The following is an 18796-nucleotide window of genomic DNA, read 5'->3' as shown; positions in this document are numbered from 1 at the left end:
AGGAGGAAGAATTCACCCTCTCCAGGGCGTCCGACCACGTCCCATCCTCAATCTCTTCCCCTAGCTCTTCCTCCCATTTCGCTTTGAGCTCATCTACTGAGGCCTCCTCCTCCTGCATCAGCTGGTAAATAGCCGAGATCTTTCCTTCACCGACCCCCTTGGCGGCAGCCGCGGAAACTCCGCCACCTGCCTCTTAACAAAGTCCCTGACCTGCATATACCTAAAAGCGTTCCCAGGAGGGAGGTTCCACTTCCCCACCAGCTCCTCCAGAGTCGCAAACTTCCCATCCAGGAAGAGGTCCCCAAACTGTCTAATGCCTGCCCTGTGCCAACTCCCAAATCCCCCATCCATTCTCCCTGGCGCAAAATGGTGATTGCCCCGTATCGGGGCCCAAACTGAGGCCTTCACTTCCCCCCTATGCCGCCTCCACTGTCCCCAGATTTTAAGGGACGCAACCACCACCGGACTCGTGGAGCACATTGCCGGGGGGAGTGGAAGTGGGGCCGTCACCAAAGCCTCCAGGCTCGTACCCCCACAGGACGCTACCTCCAATCTCTTCCATACGTCACCCTCCCCTTCCGTCACCCACCTGCGAATCATCGCCATGTTCGCCGCCCAATAATACCCACACAGGTTGGGCAGCGCCAGGCCCCCTACCTTCCTTCTTCGCTCCAAAAATACCCTCCTTACTCTCGGGGCCTTCCGCGCCCACACAAACCCCAGAATCGACTTATTCACCCTTCTAAAAAAAGCCTTCGGGATCAACATGGGGAGGCACTGGAAAAGAAACAAAAACCTCGGGAGCACCGTCATTTTAACCGACTGGACCCTGCCCGCCAACGAGAGCGGCAGCGCATCCCACCTCCTGAACTCCTCCTCCATCTGCCCCACCAGCCTCGAAAAGTTAAGCCTATGCATAGCCCCCCCAGGTACTAGCCACGTGGACCCCAAGATACCTAAAGCTCCCCTCAGCCCTCCTCAACGGGAGTTCCCGTATCTCCCTCCAGGGGAGACAAGGGGCACCACTGCCTCGTCCCCCTGGAAAGCCAAAGGTCCGCCGACCTCCTCCCATTCGTCACCACACTCGCCACCGGGGAGCTGTACAGCAACCTCACCCAGCTAATGAACCGCTCACCAAACCCAAACCTCCACAACACCTCCCACAGGTAACTCCACTCCACCCTATCAAAAGCTTTCTCCGCATCCATGGACGCCACTATTTCTGACTCCCCAGCCACCGGCCCCATCATCATAACATTCAGGAGCCTCCGCACATTGGCAATCAATTGTCTCCCTTTACAAACCCCGTTTGGTCCTCATGAATCACCGTCGGGACCACATCCTCCACCCTCCTGGACAGCACCTTTGCCAACAACTTTACATTTACGTTAAGGAACGAGATCGGCCTATAAGACCCACACTGAAGGGGGTCCTTGTCTCGCTTCAGGAGCAAAGAAATAATGGCCCTGGACATCGTCGGGGGCAGAGCCCCCCCCCCCCCCCCCCCCCCCCCCTCTAGCCTCATTCAGGGTCCTCACCAGCAACGGGCCCAGCAAATCTGAAAATTTCTTATAAAATTCCACCGGGAACCCGTCAGGCCCCGGCACTTTCCCTGTCTGCATGCTCCCCACTGCCTCCACCAGCTCCTCCAACTCGATTAGGGCCCCCAAACCCTCCACCCACTCGTCCCCTACTCTTGGGAACTCTAGCTTATCCAAAAAGCGGTCCATCCCGCCTGCCTCCCCGGGGGGTACCGCCTGGTACAGCCCCTCATAAAAGGATCTGAACACCCCATTGATGTCCTTTCCACCCCGCACTAAGTTCCCACCTGCATCCGTGGCTCCCCCAATTTCTCTAGCTGCCTCCTGCTTCTGGAGCTGGTGAGCCAACATCCGACTTGCCTTCTCCCCGTACTCATAGCCCCCTGTGCCCTCCTCCACTGCGCTTCCGCCTTACGGGTGGTTAAACCGTCGAACTCCGCCTGGAGACTGCGCCGCTTCCTCAGAAGCCCCTCCTCTAGGATGTCTGCATATCTCCTATCCACCCTGACCATCTCCTCCACTAGCCTCTCCCTCTCGACCCTCTCCCTGTGCGCCCGAATAGATATCAGCTCCCCTCTAACCACTGCCTTTAGCGCTTCCCAAACCATCCCAACCTGCACCTCCCCGTTGTCATTGGTTTCCAGATACCCCTCTATACCCCTACAGATCCGACCGTACACTTCCTCCTCTGCCAAAAGCCCCACATCCAACCTCCACAGCGGGCGCTGATCCTTCCTCTCCCCCCCAGCTCCAGGTCCACCAAATGTGGAGCATGATCAGAAATGGCTATCGCCGAATACACCGCCCCCACCACACTCGGGATCAGCGCCCTGCTAAGCACGAAAAAGTCAATCCGGGAGTACGCCTTATGAACATGGGAGAAAAAGGAGAACTCCCTACCTCTCAACTCCAAAAACCTCCAAGGGTCCACCCCTCCCATCTGATCCATGAACCCCCTCAGCACCGAGGCCGCTGCCGGCCTCCTGCCCGTCCTAGACTTCGAGCGGTCCAGAGCCGGATCCAGCACGTGTTAAAGTCCCCACCCAGAATCAATCCCCCTGTCTCCAGGTCCGGGATCAGGCCCAGCATTCGCCGCATGAAGCCCGCATCATCCCAGTTGGGGGCATAAACATTAACCAAGACCACTTGCTCCGCCTGAAGTCTCCCACTCACCATCACATATCGACCTGCACTATCCGCCACCACTTTGGACGCGACGAACGACAGGCTCTTACCCACCAAAATTGCCACCCCACGGTTCTTTGCATCAAGCCCCAAGTGAAACACCTGTCCCACCCAACTTTTTCTTAGCCTCACCTGATCCGTAACCCTGAGGTGCATCTCCTGGAGCATAGCCACATCCGCTCTCAACCCCCTCAAGTGAGCCAAGACCCGGGATCGCTTCACCGGACCATTCAGCCCCCTCACGTTCCATGTGACCAACCGAACCCGAGGGGCCGTCCCCTTCCCTCTGCGCCGATCAGCCATAGCCCTTCCTCAATCCACCACGTGCCCAAGGAACCCCCCCCAAGCCCGCTCCCCAAGGTGGCAGACCCCCTGCAACCCCGCCTCACAGTCCCTGCAGCAACAACCCGGCACCCCCCCCTACTCCCCCCCCACACTAGGGCCCCCTCTAGCTGCGTTACCCCCAACATTATACTTCTGTGAGTCAGCTGACTTCTGCTGACCCCGGCTACTCCCGCCATAACCACGACCCCCCCCCCCCCCCCCCCCCCCGGATGCTACACAGCCACCAACCCCTCCCTCCCAGCGCCAGACCCGCCCCCAATTCCTCCGACGCGGGAAGAAAGCCTGCACCTCCAACCCGAGCCCCACCCCTCGCCCCAACACGCGGGAAAAAGGCAGACACATGACCAATCGGGGCCCCAACCTGCTCCCCAACCCACCAGTGGGGAAAAAAAAGAAGCACCACAATAAATAACCAACAGCCCCAATAAACCCCGAAAGAACCCAAATAACCATAACCAAAAAAGCGAAAACTGCGAAAACAAACTGGAAAAAACCATCAGCAAACACAGCCTATATAGGCGAAAGGATACCTAAGAGGGCAAAGCCTCCAAACAAAGTACATTTCCCCCCATCCCCCCAGTCCTCAGTCCGAGTCCAAGTTCTCAGCCTGGACAAAAGCCCAGGCCTCCACCGGAGAGTCAAAATAGAGCAGGCGGCCCTTGTACGTGACCCAGAGGCGAGCCGGCTGTAGAAGGCCAATCTTCATCCCCTTCGCTCCCTTCGCTCGATTGAAGACAGCTCTTCTCCTCGCCACCTCCGCGCTCCAGTCCTGAAAAATCCGAACGTCCGTGTTCTCCCACCTGCTGCTCCTCTCCTTCTTCGCCCACTTCAACACGCACTCCCGGTCAACCAAGCGGTGAAAACGGACCAACACCACCCTGGGCGGTTCGTTCGGCCTGGGCTTCCGCTGCAGCACTCGATGGGTGCCTTCCAGCTCCAGGGGACCACGAAATGACCCCGCACTCACCAGCGAGTTTAACATTAAGACCACATAGGCCGCCAAATCCGAACCTTCCAGCCCCTCCGAGAGGCCCAAAATCCGTAGATTCTTCCGGCGGGGGCGGTTCTCCGTCTCCTCCATCCTCGCCTGCCATTTCTTATGCAGTGCCTCGTGCGACTCCACTTTCACTGCCAGGCCCAAAAGCTCATCCTCATTCTCCGAAGACTTGTGCCACAGCTCCCGAATTCCCACGGCCTGAGCCGTCTGAGTCGCCACCAGCTTATCCAGCGAGGCCTTAAACGGCTCTACGGAGCTTTGAGCTCCTTGAAGGAGCACTGAAGCAGCTCCTGCTGCTCCCGCGCCCACTGCTGCCACGCTGCTGCTGCTTCCCCGCCCGCCGCCATCTTGCCTTTTCTGCCTCTTGCCTTTCTCTGAGGTAAAACCGATTTTTGGACCGCTCCACTGCGAGTCCAGTCGATCCACCGGCCGCTGGGCACACTGGCTGTGTTTCCCCCCAGGGAAAAATCAAAACAGTGTGTTGAGGGCTCTTAAAAGAGCCCGAAAGTCCAAAAAAAAGCGGGAGCAGCCGAACGTGCGGCTTAGCTCCGCATTGCCGCCACCGGAAGTCCGTTGATGACAATTTATTGAGTAACAAAATAATATACTTGTGAGTTCCTTTACTTTAATACTTTGACTGGTAATAGAATCAACTGAGATTAGATTATACTCACAATTAATATAATACACTTCACTCTGAGCTGGACACGTCTATACTCTTGCAGCACTACACACACACTAACACTAAGAAAGAGCGGGAAACTACTTATATAGTTCCTGTTAGTGGTGCCACCTAGTGATCATCTGACTGCACTGACTGCACATTAACTAATCATGTATTAACATATACAGAGATCACTACAGCCATTTGCCCATTGAGTCTGCACTAACCCTCCAAAAGAACACCCTACCTAAGATCCACTCCCCCGTCCAACCTGCACTACCCTGTAACCTAACCTGCACATCCCTGGACACTAAGGGCCAAATTTAGCATGGCCGATCCACCTAACCTGCACATCTTTGAACTGTGAGGGGAAACCGGAGCACCCGGATGAAACCCAGGCAGACACGGGAGAATGTACAGACACCACATAGTCACCCAAGGCCAGAATCGAATCTGGGTCCCTGGCGCTGTGAGGCAGCAGTGCTAACTACCTTGTCACCGTTCCACCCTTAAATAGCCTTTTATGTGGAACTTCATTGCAAGCCTTTTGTAAATTGAAGGGCTTACCACAGTTTGCTTAGGGACTTCTTCAAAGTTGCGACGGTCAGTCAAGGAGGATCCACCCCCTCCCCACCACAATGACTGTTGTTAATCAATTTATTGTAGTATATGTTAACCTCAGATTTACTCCTAATGTAGGTCTTGTACTGCAGTGGATAGCATTCCTGCCTCTGAGGCAGAAGCTCCAGGTTCAAGTCCCAGTCCAGCACTTGATGACCAAGGAAGGTGCATTCAAAATATGGCCAAACAGGTTGAGTGTTAACCCACAAATCCCCCCAACTTGCCAATGGCTGGCGATAATAACAGGGGAGGCTCCCGGTCAGCCATACTTAATGTGGAGTGGTACCTCTCAAGCTAGAAGTCTCTGGCATCTTTGAATTTGTGTATGTATATATGTTTCTGGAACATACCTCTTCATTCACCTGAGGAAGGAGCAGTGCTCCGAAAGCTCGTGTTTGAATCAAACCTGTTGGACTTTAACCTGGTGTTGTAAGACTTCTTACTGTGCGCACCCCAGTCCAACGGCGGCATCTCCACATCATCTCTGGCCACAGACTAGCAACTTATTCCGGGAAGAGAATTGGAATTGGAATTCCAGTGCGGGAAGAGAATTGGAATTGCTCCTGATATACAATTCCCTGTTGTACATAGAATGGAAGTAATTGTAATTGGTTTGCAGTTGCCCATGTCTGTTTTGTCAACCTTTGTGAATATAAACACCATAATGACCTGGTTCCATCTCAGTCTCCATTCATCCCCTCATAATGGTTGTTCATCTCTCACCAACCTCCTCCCTCGTATGGCACTCTGGGATAAATACCACCACTTCCTCAGGAATTTGTGCTTTGTGTTCCCATTTCACCTGTTTTGGAATTCCATCTCACCCATGGTGCCGTCATTGATTATATTTTGGGATAGTTTTGTTTGAAAGAAAGCATGTTGTTCATGCAAATACTTGACAGGGCTCACTGTGAATATTTACAGGTTTGAGCTCATCCTCAGTTTCGAGCCTAATTACATTTTTTAATAGTTTCATCCCTGTCCTGACCGACCATTGGCTGTTGTGGTACTGGAGAAATGTTTTGCTGTTACACGTGTCCCAGCTGTCACTGGATCTGCTGCTTTCCCCTTTAATTGTCCTAATCTTATTTCTGTATTTTCTTCTGTTTGGCCCATTGACCCTTTTTTCTATCTACAGGATTTATATACTCCTTTTACCTTTTAATATGCTTCCTAATCTATTTACGGTGACAGTTTCTGAGTCTAGACTTGTTGGTTTCAGGAATTCAGTTATCCTGCACACTCAGCAATGTACATTTAAAATGTTGGAAGTTGCTCGTGAACAATCTTCTGACCCATCTCCCACACCCCTGCTTTCAACCCCTTCCCCTCCCTCCCAGGACCAAGATAGGGCCCGCACTCCAAGAATCATCCTCTGCCAGTTCCGCCAACTCCAGCATGATGCCACCACCAAATATATCCTGCCTTATTCCCCCCTGTCAGCATTCTGCAGGAACCGTTCCCTCCGGGATACTGTGGCCCACTTCTCCATCACCCTCCAACACCTCACCCTCTTCCCACGCTACCTTCCCATGCAATCACAGAAGGTGCAACACCTGTCCTTTATCTCCTGCCTTCTCACCATCCAAGTACCCAACCGTTCTTTTCAGGGGAGGGAGCGCTTCACGTGCACCTCCTTCAATCTGACCTTTTGCATTTGCCGCTCCCAATGAGATCTACTCTACATTGTTCAGTCCTGTTGCTTGCTTGTTGGCAGCTACAATATGGAGGAATATCCCTTCAGTGATTTTGTGTCCAGACCACGTGACGTCAGTGCACGGGGCGCGTGACCTGCTCTCTACCACCACTTCTGCTGGGAAGACTCCATCGATTTACAAAATAATCTGCTCCTGGGACAACGCACTGATGTATGGAGGAGGCGGTCTGCCCCGCTGGTCTCCGGGCCTACACACTGCTACATTCGGCTGAGCGGGCACACAAGCGCTTGAGGGCTGGCATTCTTGAAGGCCGGTAGTGGCCTGCAATTTTTAAAGCTGGCCGCAGTCGTTGGGCACTTCTTCCCGCAATTGAGGTATTCCGCGAACGTGAGTTCCGCGATCCTCCCAACACCCGCCTGTGAGTTGAGACCCTGAGTTTGAAAATGACTGTTTTAGAAGATTACCAATTGATGTGTAAGTGGGAGAGGAATGCAATATCGGTGGAATGGTCTCAATCGGTAATCTTTTAGAACAGTCATTTTCAAACTCAAGGGCTGCGACCCCTGGGCAGGTGTCCGGAGGATTGTGGAACGATCGGTCGCACCGTTCCCAATCGCTGGAGAAGCACCCAACAGCCACGATCTGCTTTCAAGAATGACAGCTGTCCACATACGTGCCCCCTTTGGCAGATCTGGCACTGTGCCGACCTGGTGCCCAGAAGGTCAGACCACCTCCCCCTGATGTCAGCACTCTGTCCCAGGACTAAATGTTTTTTAAACGATGGAGTCTTCCCAACAGAAGCAGCAGCAGAGAGCAGGTTATGCGCCCCGTATGTACACTGATATGATGCGCTCTGTACATCTGGGCACAAAATCACGGATGAGAGATTCCTCCATTTTGTAGCTGCCTGCAAGAAAGGCAGCAGGACTGTGAAGAGCTGAAGATGGATTGTTTCGTAATAAGGGAGAGACACAAACAGGTCAGGATCTCAGAACTGAATCTGCTGGAGAGAGAGCTGCACAGGAGAGTTCCACAGCAGGTCAAAACAGTGCTGGTGTAAGCCCCAGGGCCTCTGGTGAACAGCCTATTAAGAAGAAGCTGAAATCAGGAACAAAGCAATATAAAGATGATTTATTGTAGTATGGCTTTGTTAATTGTGCCAATGCGAGTCAGGATTCAAAGCCCATGTGTGTTATGTGCAGGGAAGTACTGGCAAATGAAAGTTTAAAACCCTCAAAACTTCAAAGACATTTGAAGACTAAGCATGGTGAGTTTGAGGTCAAACCTCTTGATACTTTTTAAAGGATGCAGCGAGAATGATCAGCTGAAGTCCTTAGCAGAAATGTAACGTTGAATGACAAAGCAAGTGAGATTGTGAGGACCAAGCAAGCTCACCTGTCGCATTAAAGGTAAACAATAATGGCGGATTGCGAACATTGGCATTATTAGTAAAAGTGGGTTTGGGAAAAAAAGTTTGAAAAACACTCATGGAGGATTTTATTCACCACGGCTCTTTCCCATCACTCCTTTATCCTTACCTTCTCAAGCACCTCCTCTTTAGATGCCAGAAGCCTTGAAAGATCCCTCCAAAAACTGGAGCCAACTTATACGGAAAATATTAACGTGAACTCTTGGCATTGGTGTGGGTGGTCACCATCTTTATTGTTCGCCATCTGGGGTATGCTCTGTGTGGATGTGTCTTACATTCCCATGTATCATGTCAGCCCATTTTACCTGAGTGATCTCTTGCACTCAGTTATAAGGTAGCAGTAAGTAAACATCCATTTATAATAATAATCGCTTATTGTCACAAGTAGGCTTCAATTAAGTTACCGTGAAAAGCCCCTAGTCGCTACATTCCAGCACCTGTTCGGAGAGGCCGGTACGGGAATTGAACCCACACTACTGGCATTGTTCTGCATTACCAGCCAGCTGTTTAGCCCACTATGCTATTGAGGCTGACTATTAATATGAGTATAGAAGGTCATGGTAGAAAAGGGAGGTGGGGAGGGGTACACCAAGCATGTGCAAAAACATGATTTTGGGGCCGAATAAATGGGTTAGTCTTATATCCCGGGTCGACTTATAGGTCACGATCAACAGTGTTTAAAAAGTTGCCTGGTATAAACTCTTGCTCAAGGAATAAGATTGCAAGGATTCCTAATATACCATTAACAATGCTCAGATATTCCATTGGAGCCTGTGGTCTCTCCTGGAGCACCTGCCAATGTTATAACTCTTTGTTACCTATATGCACAGATGATTGTTGATATTCTTGGAAGTCTTTCCCAGAAGTGTATCATAAAAGTTGACACCAATTCCTCACATTTTCCTCTTAAACTTGATTTTACTTAGAACTTGCGATGCTACTCACCATCCATTCGATCTTTCTGTGCTGCTGCTCCAACCTCTGGCACCTGGACGCCCAATGACTGCAGAGTGGATGCATTCCCAAAACAGCTCCCCCACCAGGCTGTTCGAGGTAAGATAGTGGCTGAAGCTCGTTATTTTATTCATACTGGGTTGACTTCAATGCCAAATTTGGAGACAGATCTCAGTACTTCAAAAAAAGGCATTTAAACAGCCCTGGGTCCAAAGGGGTGGAAGTTATGTTTCACTTGGGTAGCCCCTTCATTAAACCCACCTGGAGTAACTGTGCTCGGCTCTGGGCTCTACACCTCAGGAAGGACATATTTGGCTTTGGAGGAGAAGTTGCAGTTTTACCAGATTAATTGGACATAGCATTCGGGGATAGAAAGAAACTGGCATTGTTGTCAGAATAGCTAGGGCTTTTCTCTTTGGAGCGGAGGAGGATGAGAGGCGACTTAATCGAGATTTATAATATGATGAGGGGGATAGGTAGAGTGGACATTCAGAGACTATTTCCTCGGGTGGATGTAGCTGTTACAAGGGGGCATAACTATAAGGTTCGGGGTGGGAGATATAGGAAGGATGTCCGAGGTAAATTCTTTACTCAGAGAGTGGTTAGGGTGTGGAATGGACTGCCTGTTGTGATAGTGGAGTCGGACACTTTAGGAACTTTCAAGCGGTTATTGGAGATAGGCACATGGAGCAAACCAGAATGACAGGGAGTGGATAGCTTGATCTTGGTTTGGACAAAGCTCAGCACAACATCGAGGGACAAAGGGCCTGTTCTGTGCTGTACTGTTCTATGTTCTATTAATACCATACAGCGCAGGTTTGTATTACTGTATTCCTTTCTGGTCGGACCTACACAGGACTCAAGCCCCATACCTCAGAATTGGCCCGAGCAGACCACCGTGACAAATATCCTCTGTGGCACTTCGATTTAATTCTACCATCTACCACGGTGGGGCATATGAACCCATGTTCTCCAGGTCTTTGCCTGCCCTGCAGCTCCTCCGCCACAATCCCCCCCCCCTCCCCCCCCCCCCCCCCCCACCCCGTCCCCCCCCCCCCCCCGTCCCCAGCACCCCAAACGTCCATCATTCACACACAATCATCCCTGGTCCCCGTCAAAGGGTCAGCCACATTGCTGTGGATCTGGAGACCACATCCACAGTAGGCCACATCAGGGCATTAGTGATCGGATGGGTTTTTTACAACAATTGTCAATGGTTTCGTTAGGCTTTTAATCCTGATTTAAAAAAAAAATCTAATTCAAATTTCATCAGCTGCCGTGGTGGGATTTGAACCTGGGTCCACAAAAACATTACCCTGGGACTCTGGATTGCTAGTCCAGGGACACCATCACCCACCATCCCCTTGCAATGTATCTTTTAACAACCATCTGAGATAGCAGACTGCCTCAGTTTAACATTTCATCGTTAAATATGGCAATTTTGCAGCTCCCTCTCAGTTACACAATGATCTCCTGCCTTCTCACCATCCAAGTACCCAACCGTTCTTTTCAGGGGAGGGAGCGCTTCACGTGCACCTCCTTCAATCTGACCTTTTGCATTTGCCGCTCCCAATGAGATCTACTCTACATTGTTCAGTCCTGTTGCTTGCTTGTTGGCAGCTACAATATGGAGGAATATCCCTTCAGTGATTTTGTGTCCAGACCACGTGACGTCAGTGCACGGGGCGCGTGACCTGCTCTCTACCACCACTTCTGCTGGGAAGACTCCATCGATTTACAAAATAATCTGCTCCTGGGACAACGCACTGATGTATGGAGGAGGCGGTCTGCCCCGCTGGTCTCCGGGCCTACACACTGCTACATTCGGCTGAGCGGGCACACAAGCGCTTGAGGGCTGGCATTCTTGAAGGCCGGTAGTGGCCTGCATTTTTAAAGCTGGCCGCAGTCGTTGGGCACTTCTTCCCGCAATTGAGTATTCCGCGAACGTGAGTTCCGCGATCCTCCCAACACCCGCCTGTGAGTTGAGACCCTGAGTTTGAAAATGACTGTTTTAGAAGATTACCAATTGATGTGTAAGTGGGAGAGGAATGCAATATCGGTGGAATGGTCTCAATCGGTAATCTTTTAGAACAGTCATTTTCAAACTCAAGGGCTGCGACCCCTGGGCAGGTGTCCGGAGGATTGTGGAACGATCGGTCGCACCGTTCCCAATCGCTGGAGAAGCACCCAACAGCCACGATCTGCTTTCAAGAATGACAGCTGTCCACATACGTGCCCCCTTTGGCAGATCTGGCACTGTGCCGACCTGGTGCCCAGAAGGTCAGACCACCTCCCCCTGATGTCAGCACTCTGTCCCAGGACTAAATGTTTTTTAAACGATGGAGTCTTCCCAACAGAAGCAGCAGCAGAGAGCAGGTTATGCGCCCCGTATGTACACTGATATGATGCGCTCTGTACATCTGGGCACAAAATCACGGATGAGAGATTCCTCCATTTTGTAGCTGCCTGCAAGAAAGGCAGCAGGACTGTGAAGAGCTGAAGATGGATTGTTTCGTAATAAGGGAGAGACACAAACAGGTCAGGATCTCAGAACTGAATCTGCTGGAGAGAGAGCTGCACAGGAGAGTCCACAGCAGGTCAAAACAGTGCTGGTGTAAGCCCCAGGGCCTCTGGTGAACAGCCCATTAAGAAGAAGCTGAAATCAGGAACAAAGCAATATAAAGATGATTTATTGTAGTATGGCTTTGTTAATTGTGCCAATGCGAGTCAGGATTCAAAGCCCATGTGTGTTATGTGCAGGGAAGTACTGGCAAATGAAAGTTTAAAACCCTCAAAACTTCAAAGACATTTGAAGACTAAGCATGGTGAGTTTGAGGTCAAACCTCTTGATACTTTTTAAAGGATGCAGCGAGAATGATCAGCTGAAGTCCTTAGCAGAAACGTAACGTTGAATGACAAAGCAAGTGAGATTGTGAGGACCAATCAAGCTCACCTGTCGCATTAAAGGTAAACAATAATGGCGGATTGCGAACATTGGCATTATTAGTAAAAGTGGGTTTGGGAAAAAAAGTTTGAAAAACACTCATGGAGGATTTTATTCACCACGGCTCTTTCCCATCACTCCTTTATCCTTACCTTCTCAAGCACCTCCTCTTTAGATGCCAGAAGCCTTGAAAGATCCCTCCAAAAACTGGAGCCAACTTATACGGAAAATATTAACGTGAACTCTTGGCATTGGTGTGGGTGGTCACCATCTTTATTGTTCGCCATCTGGGGTATGCTCTGTGTGGATGTGTCTTACATTCCCATGTATCATGTCAGCCCATTTTACCTGAGTGATCTCTTGCACTCAGTTATAAGGTAGCAGTAAGTAAAACATCCATTTATAATAATAATCGCTTATTGTCACAAGTAGGCTTCAATTAAGTTACCGTGAAAAGCCCCTAGTCGCTACATTCCAGCACCTGTTCGGAGAGGCCGGTACGGGAATTGAACCCACACTACTGGCATTGTTCTGCATTACCAGCCAGCTGTTTAGCCCACTATGCTATTGAGGCTGACTATTAATATGAGTATAGAAGGTCATGGTAGAAAAGGGGAGGTGGGGAGGGGGTACACCAAGCATGTGCAAAAACATGATTTTGGGGCCGAATAAATGGGTTAGTCTTATATCCCGGGTCGACTTATAGGTCACGATCAACAGTGTTTAAAAGTTGCCTGGTATAAACTCTTGCTCAAGGAATAAGATTGCAAGGATTCCTAATATACCATTAACAATGCTCAGATATTCCATTGGAGCCTGTGGTCTCTCCTGGAGCACCTGCCAATGTTATAACTCTTTGTTACCTATATGCACAGATGATTGTTGATATTCTTGGAAGTCTTTCCCAGAAGTGTATCATAAAAGTTGACACCAATTCCTCACATTTTCCTCTTAAACTTGATTTTACTTAGAACTTGCGATGCTACTCACCATCCATTCGATCTTTCTGTGCTGCTGCTCCAACCTCTGGCACCTGGACGCCCAATGACTGCAGAGTGGATGCATTCCCAAAACAGCTCCCCCACCAGGCTGTTCGAGGTAAGATAGTGGCTGAAGCTCGTTATTTTATTCATACTGGGTTGACTTCAATGCCAAATTTGGAGACAGATCTCAGTACTTCAAAAAAAGGCATTTAAACAGCCCTGGGTCCAAAGGGGTGGAAGTTATGTTTCACTTGGGTAGCCCCTTCATTAAACCCACCTGGAGTAACTGTGCTCGGCTCTGGGCTCTACACCTCAGGAAGGACATATTTGGCTTTGGAGGAGAAGTTGCAGTTTTACCAGATTAATTGGACATAGCATTCGGGGATAGAAAGAAACTGGCATTGTTGTCAGAATAGCTAGGGCTTTTCTCTTTGGAGCGGAGGAGGATGAGAGGCGACTTAATCGAGATTTATAATATGATGAGGGGGATAGGTAGAGTGGACATTCAGAGACTATTTCCTCGGGTGGATGTAGCTGTTACAAGGGGGCATAACTATAAGGTTCGGGGTGGGAGATATAGGAAGGATGTCCGAGGTAAATTCTTTACTCAGAGAGTGGTTAGGGTGTGGAATGGACTGCCTGTTGTGATAGTGGAGTCGGACACTTTAGGAACTTTCAAGCGGTTATTGGAGATAGGCACATGGAGCAAACCAGAATGACAGGGAGTGGGATAGCTTGATCTTGGTTTTGGACAAAGCTCAGCACAACATCGAGGGACAAAGGGCCTGTTCTGTGCTGTACTGTTCTATGTTCTATTAATACCATACAAGCGCAGGTTTGTATTACTGTATTCCTTATCTGGTCGGACCTACACAGGACTCAAGCCCCATACCTCAGAATTGGCCCGAGCAGACCACCGTGACAAATATCCTCTGTGGCACTTCGATTTAAATTCTACCATCTACCACGGTGGGGCATATGAACCCATGTTCTCCAGGTCTTTTGCCTGCCCTGCAGCTCCTCCGCCACATCCCCCCCCCCCCTCCCCCCCCCCCCCCCCCCCCCCCCCCCGTCCCCCGTCCCCGCACCCCAAACTTCCATCATTCACCACAATCATCCCTGGTCCCCGTCAAAGGGTCAGCCACATTGCTGTGGATCTGGAACCACATCCACAGTAGGCCACATCAGGGCATTAGTGAATCGGATGGGTTTTTACAACAATGGTCAATGGTTTCGTTAGGCTTTTAATCCTGATTTTAAAAAAAAATCTAATTCAAATTTCATCAGCTGCCGTGGTGGGATTTGAACCTGGGTCCACAAAACATTACCCTGGGACTCTGGATTGCTAGTCCAGGGACACCATCACCCACCATCCCCTTGCAATGTATCTTTTACAACCATCTGAGATAGCAGACTGCCTCAGTTTAACATTTCATCGTTAAATATGGCAATTTTGCAGCTCCCTCTCAGTTACACAGTGGAAGTGTCAGTCTCGATTATATACATGGTGGGACATGAACCTGTAAACTAGTGACACAGAAGACATACCCATTGAGCCACATTTAACACCTTTCAATCCTAAACTTACTCTTTCTTGTTTTATCCAACAGGTTTACTAACCAATCCCTGGCAATTACAGTGAACAGTGTAACTGAGGCAGAAACAACAATCACCATATATTCTCTCTTGAATAAACAGAAAAACATAAAACAGACTACAATCTGATGGATCCAATGCATCAGCTTATTTATTCTAGATATATTCACGAGGAAAGGTTTGTCTTCGGCTGAATGAAATGACTCACCTGCAAATGTATATTATCTCCTGATCCTGGGAGCAGTTTGTATGTATTAGGCTGAATATTTTTAAGTCCTTCTCAAGGCACGTGGTAAAGAATTGTACAATTTACAACTGAATGACAATTGGAAGAAGCTGGCAGGCTGTAACACTTACTGGTCGCAGTGACCCATCTACATCAGTGTCAGCCTTTATTCACTTGCAGAAGTCTAACTTGACACTGTAGATGTACAGAGTAGACCTGTCAATGGTTACAATATCGACTAGCACTCTGACTTTGAGAATGGGAGCCTGCCGATAGCTGGGAGCCTGCTGATAGCTGTGCAGTATGTAATTCAGACATTACAAGAGGGAACAAAAGAAAGATGAATATTGGAGTTGTAAATGGGGATACCTTAATGAAACTACGGGATTGGGGATATGAGTGAATATATGGAAGGCAACCCCTGGTTCCCAACTAATTAGCGCAAAGCTATGAGAAGTCAATGTCCATATTCTTGCTCTCAGTGGGTGAGAGATCTTTCAACACGGTAGCACAGTGGTTAGCACTGCTGCTTCACAGAGCCAGGGCCCTAGGTTCAATTCCAGCTTGAGTCAATGTTTGTGCGGAGTCTGCACATTCTCCCTGTGTCTGCGTGGGTTTCCTCAGGGTGCTCCGGTTTAGAATATAGAACATACAGTGCAGAAGGAGGCCATTCGGCCCATCAAGTCTGCACCGACCCACTTAAACCCTCACTTCCACCCTATCCCCGTAACCCAATAACACCTTCTAACATTTTTGATCACTAAGGGCAATTTATCATGGCCAATCCACCTAACCTGCACGTCTTTGAACTGTAGGAGGAAACCGGAGCACCCGGAGGAAACCCACACAGACACGGGGAGAACGTGCAAACTCCGCACAGTGTCCCAGCGGAGAATCGAACTTGGGACCCTGGCGCTGTGAAGCCACAGTGCTATCCACTTGTGCTACCGTGCTGCCCAGTGGTTTCTTCCCACAAGTCCCAAAAGAATCATAGAATTTACAGAATCATAGAATTTACAGAATCATAGAATTTACAGAATCATAGAATTTACAGAATCATAGAATTTACAGTGCAGAAGGAGGCCATTTGGCCCAACTAGTCTGCACCAGCTCTTGGAAAGAGCACCCTACCGAGCCCCACACCACCCTATCCCCATAACCCAGTTACCCCACTCAACCAACCCTAAGGGCAATTTTTGGACATTAAGGGCAATTTAGCATGGCCAATCCACCTAACCTGCACATCTTTTGACTGTGGGAGGAAACCGGAGCCACCGGAGAAAATCCACGCACACACGGGTAGAACGTGTAGAGTCCGCACAGACAGTGACCCAGCCGGGAATCGAACCTGGAGCTGTGAAGCAATTATGCTAACCACTATGCTACCGTGCTGTTAGGTAATTTGGGCATTCTGAATTCTCCCTCCATGTACCCGAACAGGCGCTGGAATGTGGCAACTAGGGGCTTTTCACAGTAACTTCATTGCATTGTTAATGTAAGCCTACTTGTGATAATAAAGATTATTATTATTATTATTTTTAATGTGTCTTAGTTGATTCTTCCTCCATCTTGTTCACTCTCAGTTTTGACCTGGCTCTTAGCTACACGCACACAGGTATGCTACACACGCAAGTGCTTTGTGGTACGTATGTACGTGCAACACACACATGTGCTATGCACACACATGCTACGCACACATGTGTTATGCACTTACCACACACGCATGCTATGTATACATGCACGCACACCCCATGCCTCACCCAGACATGCCACACCCACACACACCACACACACCACACATGCCATACCCAAACACGCCACTGCCACACATGCCACATCCACACACGCCACACCCACATTTGCCACACACACATACACACATACCCACTGGTGCAGGAGGCATTGAACTGAACAGATGTTGGGACTTGAAAGAGGTTTGGAGTCAGAAAGTCTCGACAGACAAGTGAAGGTGAAAGGCATGTTGAGAGAGAGGGGGTATCACCAATTAGACAGAGACTCCACGAGGCAGCATTGAACAGAGAAGCGAATCTTTAGTGGGAAAGAACTAGAGAGAGCAGGAATTTGCAGAGGGGAATAAATGGGAGGTGATCTTGGTGGAATAAAGGAGGTGATGGAAACCTGGGAGCTGTGAAGCAATGGGGGTGATGGTCACAAAATCATACTGCTGGGAAGGGAAAGAGGGAGTGTGGCGTGTTCCATTGAGTGCCTAGAAATTCAAAATAGTGAAAACACCAGTTCCAGTCATTTATAATTCCTGGTGACTGTAGGGTTAGGTGGAATAGGGGGAGTGGGCCTGGGTCGCGTGCTGTTTCAGGGGGTCGGTGCAGTCTCGATGGGCTGAATGGCCTCTTTCTGCACTGTAGGAATTCTGTGATTTAATTCCATGATTCTAATCAATCAGGGAGGGTTGGGAACCTTTTGCCCTAGTGTATACACCCCTAGCCTCAGTGTTGGACACCCTCCACCCCCATTCCCTGTGATGAGTTTCTTCAAGCACACGTGATTACTTCTTATTTAATTGAAGGTGGAAGCACCAATTTTTGTGATTAAATGCAAAACAGTGCCTTGACACAGACTCCTGCCGTCCCTAAATGAAGAATTCTCGACAACCCCTCTCTCAATTCCACCCCCGCCCATCCCAGCCCTTCGTACTTTATTCAACTGCGTCCGATAATTCTGTGCAAGCAATTCATAGAATTCCCAAACAGAGTGGTTAAAGCCCCATATGTCTACCTCTCATGTCTCGTAGTATTCCAGAGGTTTTCCCGATAGCCCAGATGTCTGTTCATATCTTTGGTTTGCTCTGTAACACATGCTTGATGGATATCTACAGGGTTGTATAGATCGCAGTTTAGAAATTGCATTTAGAAATTAGGAACAAAGAAGGAAACATAGGAACAGGACTAGATCAATCAGTCCCTTGAACATATCGCACATTCAATTAGATTATGATTGATCAACATCTTATCTATATTTTGCTTCTGTAACCTTTAATGTCCTGCCTTAATAAATTTGTGGTAGAGTTCTCTTGTGAAGACTCTTGTAAGAGTTTGCTGTCCTACTGTTAGGTGATGCTCTTAGTATTTATAGAACATAGAACAGTACAGCACAGAACAGGCCCTTCGGCCCTCAATGTTGTGCCGAGCCATGATCACCCTACTCAAACCCACGTATCCACCCTATACCCGTAACCCAACAACCCCCCCTTAACCTTACTTTTATTAGGACACTACGGGCAATTTAGCATGGCCAATCCACCTAACCCGCACATCTTTGGACTGTGGGAGGAAACCGGAGCACCCGGAGGAAACCCACGCACACAGGGGGAGGACGTGCAGACTCCACACAGACAGTGACCCAGCCGGGAATCGAACCTGGGACCCTGGAGCTGTGAAGCATTTATGCTAACCACCATGCTACGCTGCTGCCCCTGGTACCCTGCTGCCCAAACTGGCTTTCAGTTTGTTTCACTATCTTGATTAAGATTTTTCCAATTGATAATAATGCACTCACCCTGTAGCTCCAAAGTTTATTTCATAACATAACTATTGTTGCCATTATCATCTTTCACCTTTAGCCCTTTGTCAAATCGAACTGGCTGATGACTCCGCCATTTCCTGTAAACATATCAA

General features: G+C 49.3%; 1 protein-coding gene across 5 annotated transcripts in view; it reads left to right on the top strand.

Annotated features, from left to right (window-relative positions):
• LOC119953866 overlaps positions 1-15035 on the top strand; it is a 75459-nt gene extending 60424 nt beyond the window's left edge. For all 5 annotated transcript variants that reach the window (XM_038778468.1, XM_038778467.1, XM_038778466.1 and 2 more), the window contains 2 exons: positions 9367-9493; positions 14932-15035. The gene's annotated coding sequence lies outside the window, so the exon portion shown is untranslated. The remainder of the gene's footprint in view (positions 1-9366; positions 9494-14931) is intronic.
• The last annotated feature ends 3761 nt before the right edge of the window (positions 15036-18796 follow it).

This window comes from Scyliorhinus canicula, chromosome 19, assembly GCF_902713615.1.
Source record: "Scyliorhinus canicula chromosome 19, sScyCan1.1, whole genome shotgun sequence".
Classification (NCBI taxonomy): domain Eukaryota; kingdom Metazoa; phylum Chordata; class Chondrichthyes; order Carcharhiniformes; family Scyliorhinidae; genus Scyliorhinus; species Scyliorhinus canicula.
This window is presented reverse-complemented; position numbering and strand designations above follow the sequence as displayed.